This window comes from Channa argus, chromosome 10 (genome assembly GCF_033026475.1).
Source record: "Channa argus isolate prfri chromosome 10, Channa argus male v1.0, whole genome shotgun sequence".
In the NCBI taxonomy this organism is placed as follows: Eukaryota; Metazoa; Chordata; class Actinopteri; order Anabantiformes; family Channidae; genus Channa; species Channa argus.
This window is the reverse complement of record NC_090206.1, coordinates 18,027,013-18,043,616: the sequence shown is the minus strand read 5'-3', so window position 1 is coordinate 18,043,616 and position 16,604 is coordinate 18,027,013. Positions and strand designations below refer to the sequence as shown.

Genomic DNA, 16,604 nt, shown 5'->3' with positions numbered 1-16,604 from the left:
ACACACAAACCATGGCTGTTTTTCCCCATTGCTCCGGGGCGGAGCAGGGAGGGCACTTTGAAATGCCTGCGTGACTGATGAAGCAGCATACCTTGCGGATGGGGGGTAACACGAGAGGAGGTGATACAAATGAACTGAATTTCTGCAGTCAGTGGTGCAAAAGGGCTAAACAAATAAAGTTTATTAGCTAAGCATCCACACAGAGTGCGGACACGTGGCCTGGGGTCTTGAAAGCATTACTTTGGGAGACAAAATCTTAAGGCTACTGTTTCATTCCAGTCGACCTTGCTTGCCGTGTCTCCACATCAGAAACAAAAACAAAAGACAGCAAACTGTATGCCTGTTAAATGATTCTCCACTATCTATTTCACATGGATCTCTTTCTCCCTCACACACACACACACACAGAGAGCTAATGCCCTTTGTGAAGCCAGACCAATGTGGGATAAAACACGCACTGCACCGGTTTTTATCACTCTAAAAGTGTCCTGAGGTGACAGTCAGTTCTCAGTAACAGAGCATCTTAGTTCCCCTTGTCACAGCTTGTGCTTATAGACATTCATGAAGCTGATGGTGTGAACATTTCAGCTTGTAAGGATGCAAGATGGACAGTGAGAAAATGATGTGCAACACCACCCGGTTGTTCACAGGTTATCAGATGACAAGAAACAGACCACAATCAAGAAAGAAGTGAACAGTTTTACTTTTATTTTCCTCTCAGGTTTTTTGTTTTTGTCACCAAGTTTCTGTCCATGTGCGCTCTGTCAGTGTTTGCATGTGTGTGTTTTCTATAACATTGATCTGGGTGGCCCAGTTGGCATGGTGCTAACAGCAGACAGGGATACAAGGGAGCCAGCCATTAGTCAGATGCAGCCTGCACATTATCCCTGAGAACATGACAACAGCTGCCTTGTCCCAGCAGAGGGGCAGGGCTGTGACGTGAACTTACTACGTCATGAAGAGGAGAGGAGGAGAACAGCGAATGGAGGGATTTTACAGGGATGTTAGTCAATGCATAATTGTCCGCAGAGCAAGTAGACTGCTGTGGCTTGCTCTGGGTGGGGCCTTCTTTTGACAGTTTCTCAGTGTAATTACCAGGCGGTGCATCCTAGTAAGGTCCACAGCCTGAAACGTGTAGCTCAAGTCTGGATTTAAATCAAAACAATCACATGTGCTGCTTGTCATCTCTCTCTCTCTCTCTCCTAACAATGTTCTTACTAGTCTAAAAACAAATGCTGAAACAATTAGAGAATCGATTAATTGACGAAGAATTAAATGACAACCATTCTAATAACTTACTAACCTTTACATGACTAAGCTGTAGACACAGCGCTGATATATTATCAGTAAATGAAATCGATGACAATGATAAACTGAAAAAATGGGTCTCTTGCATCGATCAGACAGAAAGCAGCATTTATTTGTAGCCATTTCTGGCCCCTGGTCACTCTACTTTTACTTTTCACTAACTCCTGAGGGAAATAAGTGACTGTTTAGATTCTAAATGCTCCAGTGTCTTCATAAGCTAGTTGCTAACTTTGTCATTGGGCAGTTTTTGTGCATTTATTGTTCCTAAATAAAACAAAAACACTGATGACAGCAGTGAGAGTGAATTAAAAACAGTGAAGGTGTGGACCTTAAACCAAAACTATTTGATTCACTGTTATCATGAATCATCAATGTGAGCATTTAAAGGGAATTTTTGGTTCATATAATAAACAAAAGGCAGCAGAGTGGTGGAGTGGTTAGCACAGCTGGGGCCTGTGTACCCCTCCTCTCACCCAAAGACTCCAGCTCCTCGTGACCGTGAACAAGATAAGTGGTTAAGATAATAAATGGATGGATAATAAACAAAATCCATTTTAATTTGAATAAAAACAGTTTGTGTCTACTCACTTGGAATTAACTTGGGGTGGATATTTGTTCCTAATGCCTTACACTCTGTAGGTGTGTACAGCAATTATTACTTCATCTAATTATTAATTTATTCATCTATAGGCCAATAAATGTCAAATTGACCAAACAGCAACTGTCTTTACAATTATTTAAGACTAAATAAACTATCAAATCACAGGTTAGAACCTGGAACCATGAGATGTTTATCTATTTTATTTTAAAATGTCTTTAAATACTATTTGATTATCAACATTTTGTTGCAACCTTGAATATGATCATTTGTGTAGACAGCTGGCAGTATGGCTCCATCGTGGTTTTTGACATGATGCGATGTCTTTTTTATCAGTCTCCACCCCTCTCCTCTCTCCACCCCTCTCCTCTCCTCTCCTCTCCTCTCTTCTCCTCTTATCTCATCTCCTTGTGTACAGCAGACAGAGGAGCAGTATGGAGAAAACACTGGCCTACTCCACCCCTAAAACATGGTGACTGCCAGTCGCAATAACAACCAATTAGAGTCAGGATTCATGAACAAATGGAGCATTCCCAGAAGGCCCTACTTCCCCCCCGCTTTAGTCTCTTCAGCTGAGCTCATTGTTGACCATGAAAGGAGGTAATTTAAGCCAATTTAATGACTGTGCAATGACTCACCCTACATGTGGTGAGTGCAAACAATGTGAGATGCGAAGACAGGACCAAGGCAAACTTTATCAGCAATTTTCAACGCAAGTTACAAACATGCAAATTTTCTTTAGGTGAAATGATTGCTCGGTAATGTACTGTGGCAATTTAGCGTGCAAAGGATGTAAAGATGGGTGATGGGGTCAGAGTGTGTGGTATTCTTCTGTGTGGTATTTGAAATTTTTTTCCCAGACATGTAAGGACTGTGTAGATACTTCAAAACTAGCAGAAGCTGCAATTATGGCGTGCTTCATCCCATGATATGAGCAGTAACCTAAGGAAGACTTTACATTGAAATAATCGTATCAATGCTTAGTTTTCATTATTCATTTGTGTGTTTACTGCTGCCATGTTACTGAATAGTTGTCAGCACAGACATGCTGTTTTTGCAGGATCCTCTGGGTTCCTGTAAAGGAAATGACTCAGTGATATGAGGCTGAAGCTCATTCCTGGAGCGCTGTGATAGCCTATATGTGCATCAGAGGAATCTGGTCATCATTTCTGGACAGCACTTCCCATTTGGGCATGTTTTAACAAGAGGTCATTAAACAATACACAAGTATATAACAATAGAAAGTTTAGCGCCAAGATAAAGTAATTGAACATAAAATATTTTGATAAGTAAAAACATATAAAAAAATATTTTGATAAGTTAAAACATGGTTTAAATCAGGGAGAGAAAATGTATGGAATGCATAGCAAATGGTTATGAATATTCAAAATTTTAAGAAAACCACACACACAGACACACACACACACACAAACACAAAGGCAGTTTTAAGCACATTATAGCTGCAGGTCATGTTTGCTAATAATCATTAAGAGGACAGCGATTAAGCAGCTCCATTGAAGCCAGACAGACAACACGAGGTAGTTTTTAACCACTGCTACAGCACTGACAGCACCATAAAACTGTTTTGTATACAGAATTTCTTGCACATTCTACATGTTATTCAGCACCCAGCACAGCACAATCACCACGTTTCAAACTCCAACTCAATGTTATGGAGCTAAATAAAGGAGTGTTGTAACTGCAGTCTTGAGGTCAAATCGTGCATGTGCAGATAAAATGGCTGAAAAAGGCACAGAGGCAGGCACAGGCTGGCTAAAAGCATGTGGCTGCACCAGAAACAGTCAAGAGGGCACTGCGCCCAAGCCAGCACTCGCCATGTCTGTTTCACACTAGTAAGCACTTGGTTCTGCCATGCCAGGGCCAAAGAAAGAAGAACACCACCCCAAACACAAGGTTTCCAAAGGAGAATGGAATTTAATCTCATCTCCTGTGAAACTTGTATTTTTCCACTTGGGCTTCAGGGTCTGGGAGACGGACCTGTGTCTTCCTGTGACAACAGCTGTTTGTGCCAACTCCTGCACTATTAAGTGTAACAATGGGCAAGATTAGACATAGCTTTAGGGGCAGAATATGGTCTGGAGAACACAGATGGAAGCTAAATAAAAAGATGGGTTCTCCTCTGTCCTAACATGCCCTTTCGAACAGTATGGCATACTGGACTACTTGTTTAAAGAATACAAGATGACTAATGCCCACCAGAAATAGCAGTGACATGTTTTAAAAGTTGTTAAAAAAAAAAAAAAAAAAAAAAAAAAACACCCACAAACTGACCTGTGAATCTTGCACTACAGGAAAAGCATCACTAAAAAAGTGGGTTTCTGCTACTTCCTGTCTGTTAAACCACACTCAAGTTCTTCCTCTGTGAAAGAGCGGAAAGTTTGCAACTCCCCCTCCTTCCTTCACTAACAACATGCTGCTACACTCATAGATGTGACTCTTGTAATATAGGTAGTATCTTAAAAAGATGGGTTCACATAACAGGTTCACAGAAACAACAATGACTGTGAATGTTGGGCCCCATTCCCTCTGCTTTGAGGGCTTTAGGAAAGTCCAATATGGACACGAAGTTTGATTTCAGCAAGTAAGACCTGTTTTAGTCTTCAAATGGGCACCTGACTATGGTTTGACCAAAAAAAGAACCTGTCCGTAAACACAGAATTGCATAGTGTTTTTATGGGTAAACTCCCATGGAAAACATGTTTTGCATACGAGAGTGAAAGTCTCAGCACAGCACAAAAAAAAAAGAGTTTTGCAAAGACTCAGAAATAGAATCTATTTGAATAGGAGGGTGATACTGCTTTCCAGAACCCCATTAGACCAATTAATGACATTAGAGAGACCGTTAGATATTCTCTCACCTTCTGACATTTTCAAGCCTGCTACACACAGGTTGTTTATTGGCAGCTATGTTGAATTCAAAAGGATCACATCAGAGCTCTCAAAGCCACACCTGCCATTTGCAGACATCTCTTCCCCACAATGCTGACATAAGGCGTGCAAACACAGACAGCATTAGTAAACCCCCCACCCTCCACACACACACACACACACACACACGCACACACACACATTCCTAACTTGGCCTCATGAGTTGGTTTTTACAGAATTTCTCAGAGTTAACTATAAAGTTCCTGTCAGTGTTACTCAGTGTGACACTTATAGGTCACAATATGAGAATAAGTATATCAGTGCACAAAAGCGCTGCATGTGCAACTAGAACACCCAACAAACTTTTTATGAGCCTGTGAGAATAATTACCCTAAAGCACACATAAGCCATTCATTAACAAGACAGATAAACTCCATCTGATGAATCAACTTCTGATTCCAGTTAATATCCAAATGTGCACATACAAATCCAAAAATTAAGACAAATATCATAATTCATTCTTCAAAACTTAAGAAGTGTCATTACAATCCAACTTGGCTAGATTGCTGCTGTCTTACCAGATAATCCAATTGAATCCAAAGCTAGGTTTTGCTACAGAGAATCTTGTTTAACAGATGCAGTCCATTTGTCAAAACTACCCCCAGTGGCCTATTTCTATTATGTGGCAACAAGCTACATGTCACAGATAGGAAGAACCACAGAAGTTGTGAAAACAGGACAGGAAATTGCAGCAGTTTTTTAAAAATACATCTGCACCCTCAAACATCATAGTTTAATGTTCTGCATGCTGGTCTAATAAAATGTCATTAAAGCATCCAGACACTGTCAGTAAGTAATTGATTGCTGTAACAAGGTGCACTAATGGTAGAGAAAAGTCATGTTTTGTCAAGGCAGCATGACAGCAGTGCAATTGCAATGAAATGTCTGATCTTTCAGCTGATACAACCTACCACCAGCGCTGTTTGACATTTTAAGTGATAAAAGCGACAGCCAAGGCAAGGTAAGAATGACAGTCTTGCCACCTAAATGTTTTCTGCAAAGGCTTTAAGTAGTGGTTAAATATTTGATAGGGTTGGAGACTTCCTAATCCAGGTATTTTACCATTCAGATGAATGATAGCATCTTTCAACACATCTTAAAATAGCATCTCCAAATGCATTTTTTCCACATACAGATACACGTAAAACTGCATCAAGCAATGCTACGTGTCAAGTTCATAGGTTTATCTTCTCTAAGAATAAATATTCTTTGTCTATAAAGGACACAGAAAGAGTCCAACATATTCCTCACAAGACCATGTCCACTTAACTCCTTGACTAAATGGTGGTGTCTCTAGTGTAGAACAATGAGTACCATTAACGTCTTAAGTCTGAGAAGATGTTGGATGTGAGATATATCTGTAAAGTGGTTATAGGTGCTTTTGCTCCCCTTTGCGTCATTTGTGTCTCAGCTCAATCTGTAGTTTCTATTTCAGAATAACAATGATTCCAAGTAAAAAGCACAAAAGGTATAGAGAAACAACATGCAAGTCTGTGCGTGTGTGTCAGTTGCCTCAAACTGCCCTGCTGATTCCATTCTTTCAGACATATTTGAAATGCTTTATCCTGACTCTGCTGTTGTTTTGGCTGCTGTGTGGGAGCAATTTGATGCATGACTAGACTGGAAAAGCGAAATTCTCTACTTTTTATACAGTAACCATGCCTCCCACAGGCACTAGACATGTTTAAAAGAAACTAAGACAAAATAAGAAAATTGTGCACAAGCTCTCGTGGAATCATTATAACCAAAGTGAAATCCAAATCCTCAAGTGCTTCTACAGTATACTACACATTGTAACTGCGTATTAACACACCCATTTCTGATGTGTTTACATTCATACCAATACTAACATGTCACAGCACAGGTAAACTGCCAGCAGCAAAAGAGGACATTATACCCAGAAAAATACCAGCACAGCATACTCTTAACAGAATTAAAAATAAAAAAAAATTAAAAACAAGGTGAAAGATGACATTTCGTATTCTTTCTTCAACTATACGTCACAGCGGCAATTTTATTGCTGATAGCAGCCATGCGATTATGTAACTTCCTACAACAGATCATTTTTGTGAAGGAGAAATTTCAGTTGGAGCTTGTATTCTTTATGATGTTTCTCAACATACATTCCATACAGTCTTAGGGGTTTTCTACTAGGCATGGTTCAGATGGGGCAACTAAAATCTCAGGCCTCCAAGTGTAAGTTGAGGCGAGGAGCAGGGGACCCAGCTGTTTTGGAGAAGTCTGCATACCAAACAGGTCTGGACACAAGCGAGATGATGTGTCCACCCGTAGTCAGGCATGCAGCACTATGTACCGGATATCACGCCTAGGGAGGGAACAGAATCAAAGAGAGATGAAATAATCGCATTTTATTCATATGGTTTTCTTAAAAGGACCCACCCCCGCCCATCCCGAGAATAAAGATACAACTACAATGTTCAATAACTGTTGTTTTAACAAAAAATTTATACCCCTTTCAGTTGACAGTTGCTTTACATGTACTGTTCCAGAGAAGTGTAGTTGTGTTTAAATAAAATAAGTATTTTTACCCACAGATCTATCAATCTAAAATCGTGATATCCATCAGACTCCAACTTATTGCATACTTGTGATGATATCTAATTAAACTGAGATAATTGGATCATTTTTTATAAGACTATTATTTGAATGATTCTCTTCTCTGTTGTAAGTAATGTAAGGGGCTGAACATGTGCTGGATATACGTGGGTTTTTTATTGAGTGTCTTTGTGCCATATAATCTCGTGAGAACTAATCATCCAATATAAAAACAAATTATACTTGTTTTTCTTAGCTAAAAAGCTCTATTTTAACTTAGCACAGAGAAAAAAAAGTTAACTTTTGTTATCACATAACCAAACAGCAACCTTCTCCACCTCTGCCCTCAAGATCTTTTCTATAGAGGCTTTATCTTTGTAAAAATGTATCGCAGCAGAAGCAGCATCCACATTAAAAAAAAAAAATCACTTAAACAAGCAGCTTATAATAATAATAGAGATATAACTTAGCATGAAGAATAAGGAGAAAAAAATCTACCCAGCCATTGTATAAAAAAAAATAAAAAATTCATTCAGAGGTGCTTCAGGACAGTTTTTTTTTTTTGTTTTTTTTTTAACCACTGAACAGGGACAGGACAGCTGTTTCTAATCTTGATGCTAAGCTCAACATCTCCTGGCTGTACATGTATATTTACTATATGAACTCAGGAGTGGTAATAATACTGTCATCTAACTCTTAGCATAAGAGCAAATGAGAGGATTACCCAAACAATTTGTTTAAATACACTATCAAACAATGTTTTATAAATAGAAGCAACAAAAGACCCACAGAAATGCAAATGTTCTCTGTTCACACTTTTGCCACACTTCAGTGCACTTACAATATATCTCATATGTATGATAATGTTTCCTCTGTTGCAAAGGTTAACACGTTCCAATTTGCAGCTTTAGCAAAGCTGTTTTTAAGACGTCTACAGATCAAGCTTCGGTTTAACAGTTAATATCAACTAAATCAGCTCTTCTCATCTGATCCCCCTTAAATCCTCACAGATAGGACCACTCACACTGAGACAGCTTAGTCCCTTCAAGAGAGCTTATCTGATTTCACACAATTGGATACTGGGTCAGTGTTGTATTAGGTATCACCAGTCAATGTTACTATCTAATCTTGAAGACAGTAAACGTGTGCCCTATTCCTGGATCTAAGGACAGAAGTACAGCGTCACTGCAATTTCTAATGTTAAATGTATAATTCAAAAAGGGGCAGAGCAAAAACTATCAGGCAATGTGACAAATGTAACACACCTCAACTACAACTCAAGACAGTGGTTGGATTGTATGCTTTGGGTTATAGAGCATTACTTCTGTCATCTCACCTTGATAGGTTTTGTGCAACAATGTCTGAACTGCACTATTTTTTTGAAATGTATTTCATGTACTCCAGCTATTTCATTCCATTTCACCTATTTACAAAGTGTTTGAGCTCTGAACAGGAAGCAGAAGGACAGTCTGTGCAGCCAGGTCAATATTTGAGAAGGTTTATGAAATACAGTTTATGATAGTCAGGCGACAAGGAAGGTGCAGCATGGGTGCACAATACAATAAAGTACCTAGTTAAAGAGAAACACAACATCAACCCGGTTATGTAACTCATTATTTATATTGTACTATTATTTACCCATGGTATAAATCTAATAATTATGTTTCTGAAGTAGGACAATATAGATATATGAATTTAAGAAAATATATCTCAATCTATGGCTCTTCCATGCACATACAAACATCGGTTGCAGGCGTATGTGCACGATAGCCTTTGCTTCTATACTACTTTGAATAAATGGCCTGACAATCGGCCTCCCGAGGGGCCGGGGTTATGTTGTTCTGATGAGAATCACAATGCAAAAACGCAAAGGTAAACAAGGAGTGGCTGTTGCTTAGGAACAAGCAGAGGGAGAGGTCTTGTGAAGTCGGCACTGTGGCACAAGAAAGAGCGAGCAGGTGGGCCCCATTCAGCTCAGCAAAGGCCCGATGTGTTTGCAAGGACGCACAGTGAGGCTCAAGCACAACAAACATAAACAGACGACTGAATGGGTTTTCAAACTGCTTCTGCCTGTGAAGTAAATGTTACAGGATGGGTTCAAATTAATTAACTGTATAAAAGCATTTCTGTACAAGCAAGGAACGAGAGGATGTTATTTTACCACTTACAGTGGTAATAGTTCTGCCTAGAAACATGAATTCCGACATAAATAATTCTGCCCTTAGAGTAAAATAAAATTTGTTTTGGTGTGAATGGGGCAGCACTAGTGAGCAACTCTCTTAACAGCTATTAACCTAAAAGGTAAGAAGTGCCTCCAATGTGGTTTCAGCATCAATTGCGATTTGCTAAACTGGCAAATTATAAAGAAATAAAATCAATGCCATACAGTTTTTCGTTCTCTAAGTTACAGCCTATTAGTGAAAGGGAGTTCATGTTAAAACAGGTTTATTGAGTTAGAGTGCAGGTGATTTCTGTTGTTCATCTTTCAAAGCTGTGTCTTCAGCCCCTTGTTTTTCATGACAGAAAAAATGTAAATGTGTTTTTTTTAAGGCTCGGTTTAAAAGTAATTGTACAAGTTAGGTATTTTATTTCAGACCATTCCGGAAACAAAGAAGAATAGGTGGTAAAAAGTAAGCAAGTAAGTAAGAAATATTTTTAAAGCTAAGCATAAAAAGGAAAAGCAGCTTGTGTTACATGACAAAAATAAGTAATAGAAGAAATAAATAAACCATTGAACCTTCACAACTTAGTTACGGTATTTCCATTCAGGACGTTCGGCACTTTATTTGGGGACAGGAGTCACAACGAGCATGGTCACTTTTCCACTTAACACCACTGCAGCTGGGTGTTTGAGACCAAAGCCTCTGAAGACCATGTGGGAAATCAATTCCCGTCTGTGCCGGGGTCAGAATGCATCTTTGTACCAAGTGATACTACATTAAAGGCAACAAGACGTTTAAATCTGGCAACGGACTTGTATCATTGAGGATGTCAGTTTTATGTTTGCATGCATCCCACTTAGGAGCCTAAAAAAAAAGGCATGGGAAAGCCATAGATGTATCATTTTCTCATTTGTACAATTTGTATCCACAAATGGCTACACTTTAAACACAGGCAGAGCCAAACAAGAGCTTTAATGGAATTTTTTTATGAGGTTTTGCGTGCTGCTTTTATCTGTAACAAAATATACTTGCACCTAAAATGTGCCTCCACCCACACAAGCTCAGTGAGCAACTTCTAATACAGATAATGTTTCATCAAGATACATGAATTATCAACATTTTCTATGGTAAAATGATTATATTTATTTATTAGTGTTTCTTACTGAGCTTCACACAATGTACAATAAACTTTATACTATGCATTTATTATTTAAATGCCTCTGCTAAATGACTAAATGTAAATGTAATGTATTTGTTTGTAAATTAAGCACAATCAACAATGAAAGCATTACTGAGGGAGTTTTCAAAATTTCACAAATTCAGTATATATTGAGGCAGCATTGTGTTTTTTATTAACTTAAAATGTCTGGACAGCTGCATTTTAATGTTGTAGCAGGGCAACGTGCAGTTAACAGCACGCTGTTGAATGTTCTATAATGACACCACACATTTGATACATTATTGGGTTTGTATGTAAAGGCCTAACCTGAAAAATAAATGTATTTATGTCCAAAAATACATGTCAAAAGTCCAATGTATCCCTCTGGATGCAGTGGGTTAGAAGTATAAACCAGCCTAAATTTTAAATTGTATGTATCTAGGTACATAATTTGGGATGAGATTCCAACAATGTGCATGAGACACTGTGTTTCAGCATGTGAACCTTTTTGCAGCCAAGTTAACAGGAGACTGATTCTGTGCCCTGACCAGCATGGTACATTGCATAACCAGGAGTGTTATCAAAAGGTGTGACCTGATATTCCACATATCATCTCCCTCTCAAACACACACACTCATTCTCCCTCTGTGTCAGAAAACATGACGCTTTAGTCTTTCACCTATTTCAACCATGCGGGTGTTGTGAGCCTGATATATCTGCCAGCTTCTGGGGCTTTCTGTGAACAAAACATGGGTAAAAAATAAATAAAATACAGGCTGGGAGTTCATTTATTTCACTGTTTGTGGTGTTAATGTGATAAATTAGAGTGAAAAAGATATGTGAAACTAAGCTGTCACATGACATAGAGTGCATTCAGAGTCTTTGCATTAAAAGGAATAAAAAAAACTGAAAGGGTTGGGACAAGCAGGGGTTTACAAAAGTCTAGGATTACGTCACATCCTTTTCAGTTCTCGCAAAATAAGTCTGAGGAAAAGAAGAACAAAAAAAAAACTCTGTCACTTATTAATTAAGATACATTTTTAAGAGCTGAAATAAAAACTGCTGGGACAGAAGAAGCCTCCACATAGAGGTTTTTAAAACTCTGGGTTCAGAGAGGATGATCACAGATCTGGCTGACTTCAGAACAACGGGCTACCAGTCCCAGCATGCTCTGAGTATGAGACAGTTGCAACATGGAGAGACAATTGCTCAATCAATTCAACTATATTTATAAAGGGAGGGTTTCCTGAGGTTGCCTGCAACACATACACAGATACACAAGGAGCTTTGATCTGCAGAGCATATTTATACCTGAGACACACTGTGTGCCTTGCTCAGTGGCTGCTTGGCATTGGGTGTTAGAGAAAAGGAGAGAGTTACACATTAACTTTCCCCACCCATATTTTCCCAACTGGTGAGAGGAACTAAAACGTTCAGTCACAAGCTTACTTCTCCAACGTTTTTGCCTCCATCCACTCCAGATAAAAAAAAAAAAAAAGAGAGAGAGAGAGAGTTCTGTGGAAATTAAAGCGACAAAAAAAGAGAAGATGGAGAAACTGACATGGAAACACGTGGCATCCATCACTGAGTAATACAAACCAGGCAAGCAAAGCATCAAAACACAAGATCTTTGACTCTGCTTTCTCATATCAACATTTTCCAGCCAAGTTAATTATGAAATAACCACCGTGGGTAAACAAGACAAGTGTATCTACTGGTTTCACTATGATTCCATTAGTGTTCCACATCCCCCTCTATTATTGTGAAAGTTGATGAGAGAGAAATGAGCAAATGTATCATATAAATCTCCTTAAAGTTAAAACGAATTCTTGCGTTTGACAGGAATGTCAAAGATGAAAATAAAGGAAAACCTACAAGTTCTAAAAACACAATTTCTATACTTTTACATCTCAGCTGGTAGAGTTAAAGCTTATTTATGCCACTCACTTTCAATCAGTACAATGTTCACTCTGCACAAGTACATTGCAGTTCCACTATTGTTGAGAAAAGACTTGATGTGGGTATCAAAAAAGAAATACTTTTGATCAATTTGTGATAACGAACAGTTAACTGACCATGTGAGACTTAAGCTGGCCCTGTGTTTATTCAATTCAAGGCATAAAGAACTGTTTGTACCCAACCATACAACATTGGCTCTGTGTTTATTTGCTTCCAATCATGTACCTGTAACATGAAGCTGAAATAATCCTCCATTTTTGCATATCTAGGTATGCTTAGGCTGTAGTAACAAACTCTGCCCCACCTCCTTCTTCTCCTCACCCTCCTCTTCCTCCTCGTCATACCCTTCTTTAGCAACACCTCCATCATCTTGCCCAAGCGTAATGATCTAATTACAGGCTAAGACTTGTTGACTTTGTATTGAAAGAAGAGCCAACCTGACACTACTGTCCACCCCCCCTCCTTCTCTCCTGTCTCCATGTCCTCTGAATGAAACGCACAAAAGCGTCATTAAGCAGCCCCTACTGTACGAGTTCGTACTTTGAAGCACAAGGGCTTCATTTACAATCCAAATCAGAGTGTGATGAAAAAGTTAGGTCAAATGCAAACTCATACCTGATCAACACAACAGAGTCATTCACTCACTAGGATATGTGAGTGAATGATGCAGACGCTAGAGCAGATGTTACAAAGTGCAAATAAAGAAAAACTATTCATTTGCTATTTCAGTGGAAGGCCAATTGTTCCACATGTAATAATAGTAGCAATGACGGTGTAATATTCATATGGTATCTCTGAAATACTCTTGTTTGCAGTTGCCTGTTTTGGGCCCCAGCTGCAGTTTACGTCAGACATTACATCAACTAAATCAATTCTGAATGCCAAACTGATGAAACAATCGCAGGCTTAGGTATTTAGCATGTAACTACATAACTACATAAAATGTGAGAGCAGCATTCAGTAAATGCTGCTCTCATATACCCACATGTGGTTATACTATACCCATGTTTATTCAGTGAAATTGAATGTGCACAAGTCTTGTGTAGTCTACAAAGTGCAGAGTAGATTTCTTGTGAAACAGGAAGTGGTCTTTTATCTCTGCTGCAGTGAGCAACTTTTAGAAACAGATACTGAGCGACATTAAGCAGAATAATTTATATGGGTGATGGGGAAAAAGACATTAGCGAAGGTCAGTTAATTCAGGCAAAAAAGAGGAAGCAAAGGATTATTAAAAATTCCCTGGATGTAGAAATGAAGGCTGCTGGGGCTTCAACTTAACATCATGAGCAATATTGTGTTCTGGTGAACTGAAGATTTTGATGCCTGAAGCGTTGCATAGCTGACTAGAAGACTGCTAGGAGCAAAAGCTGCAAAACTACAGCAAACTTTTGACTATTAATGCAGCATTTTAAACGCTAAGAAGTGAATTAAGTCTAAAATGCAATCATACATCAACACTACAGATTGTTACAGAAAAACACATGAAGGCTTGGTCAAGGGGCTTGCAAAACACTGTTCCCGCCCTTGATTCAACAGACCATATAAGGCAACATTGCAATAAAGAAAAGAAAAAAACAGACATATCAGCAAAAGATGATTCTTCTGAGCTCCAAAAATGTCAAAAACTCAACCTTTAACCTTGTTCTTGATCTCACACTTGTAGTTATGTCATCAAAAGTGTCAGGAAAGGTATTTGTGAAAGTGTCATCAAAGGTATTTGTGAAAATTGTTTCTCACCATAAACCTTCAATATAAAAAAAAATATGAAATACTGGCTCCTGTTTCCTAGAATCACATGTGATACAAAGGAAGGGTTAGAATAAATTAAAAAATAAAACTAAATATCAATTAAATTTAAATGTTGAAGCTTCAGTAAAAAAAACCCCAAAAAACCCAAACAAAACTAAATAAAAAAACGCATGCCCAGTGTGTTATTGACAATGCTATGATTAAGTGAATGTTGCATATCATGGCATCCCAACTACCTAGTTAGAAATACAGTTTCCAGACAAAAAGACTTTAACCCCTTTATACTGCAATATTGACATAATTCAAGACATTTGTTCCCCCTAACTCATAAAATACACAGTTTATCAAACTCAAAATAAGTGGATTGTATGAAGGAGGAGAACTATTCATCACTAACCTCAAAGACACTGGGTGCGGGTGACAAGGTCCATGATAGCAACTAAACAAGTGTCGATCTCAGAGACCAATGAAAATCAAGAGACAAGTGGACAACAAAAGGCGAAACGGGGAGTAATCCAAAATGCGTTCAGAGGGGGACAAAGCAGACTAATGGTGTGGACGCCTGGCCGGTCCCACTCGTCTTTTTCACAGCAGCAACACCAAACTTGAGAGTAGGACCAAAAAAACAGACAACGGAATGGCTGCAGTTTGAAAAAGAAAAAGGAGAAGTGTAGTGAAGCAAGTTGTCCTCTCCCTATGAGTCACTCAGCACTATCGCCATTGGTAGGGAAGCTCTAAGGCAGGCTGCTTTCACCTGGCCTATCAGCGACAAGTATCAGCCCTTGATGCAAATTCTTTCAGGTGAGCTCTATGTGCAATAGGGATTGGATGGCGCTGCAGAGGGGGGAGGGGAGAGTTAAGAAGTCCAACCATAGGGCCACACCTTATACAGCACGAAAGACGACAGACTAGTTTCTCCTGCAGAGGTACAGGAGGAGTGCTGGAGGTGTAAGTAAACAGTTGGACAGGTATGCACTCAATTCAGACTTTGAACACACAATATGGGCCAGGCAAGGTAATTAAAATCAGTGGCAGCTCAGAAGTAAGGTTCATATTTCTTTGTGACTTGTTAAAACATTTACAATGAATTGTGAGTGTATTAGCTTTATCAGTGAATAAGTTCAGCTGCTGACTTGTGGGGGAGTTGTTCACCCGGCATTAAAGGGCCCCATAAAACAACTTCTCAGAGGGAGGTACAAAGCAATGAAACTGTAGATTTGTTGAAGATATGAGTAAGTGCTGCAACACAGTAGCCTAAAAAACCTTCCTCCCTTTCCCCTCCTCCTCATCTAGAGTCACTGACCATGATCACGAGAAAGCTCCTGTTTTGAACAATCACATGCAAGTTAAACTCAGCCAACTAGGTCTTCACATCTCAAATGTTACATTTAATGTCCAGAAGATGTCACACAGATCAGCTGCTGTACTGGCACATATGTGACTGAGTTCAGTGCATGGAGTTAAGTTAAGATTGGATAAAAATCTATCAGAAATGACACTCAAGCAAACAGGAAGCGGTGGTCTGTGGTGAGCCTTCACACTCTTGTTTCACATTATTATTCACAAAAGTAAAATGTGTAATGTGTTAGTGATGTCTAAACAGGAACTGCTGGAAAAAAATAAACTAACACATGACTGTTTTAGTTGTTCAAAAAAAAAGAAAAAGAAAGAAATTGCTTAAACTTAATTGCAACTGCAGCATGCTCTGTTTGTCACATACCTCCAAACCACCCACTCCATCTCACCATGGGACTCTCATCATCACATTTATCCTTCTTGGCTTTGCCTCAGTACAGTTTAGCTCAGAGCCCAAAGCAGCTGTTTGCTTCTGAGCAAATTGATAGCCCTGCTGTGAGGGAAAGTTACACCGAACACGATCCATTTATCACCACCTTTGGAAATACTGTCCACAACCCCAAAGCCTGTGAGAAAACTATTCACTGCTTGTGATATAAATTCCCGAGGCTAATGCACTGCAGCACTGCTCAAATCCAGGCGGACTATGTAAACAAAAATCAGTGGCAAGAGAAATGCTTGTCAATATTAGAGATCTGGTGAACACAGGTAACTTATTCTGACTTTGCTTTGAAAATGTTTTGATCTTTAGTTTATCATTATAAAGCAGAGACTAAACTGACACTGCCGCTGACGAAAGAGGAAATGT

General features: G+C 39.0%; 1 protein-coding gene across 5 annotated transcripts in view; it reads right to left on the bottom strand.

Annotated features, from left to right (window-relative positions):
- The window catches only part of elf1 (E74-like ETS transcription factor 1), a 37,479-nt gene that overhangs the window by 11,889 nt on the left and 8,986 nt on the right, over window positions 1–16,604 (bottom strand). For 3 of the 5 annotated variants that reach the window (XM_067519274.1, XM_067519275.1, XM_067519276.1), the window contains exon 1: window positions 14,838–15,151. The exons of 1 other annotated variant lie outside the window; for it this stretch is intronic. The gene's annotated coding sequence lies outside the window, so the exon portion shown is untranslated. Of the gene's footprint in view, window positions 1–14,837; window positions 15,153–16,604 lie in introns of those variants that run through there. One more of the 5 variants, XM_067519272.1, reaches the window with a different exon arrangement.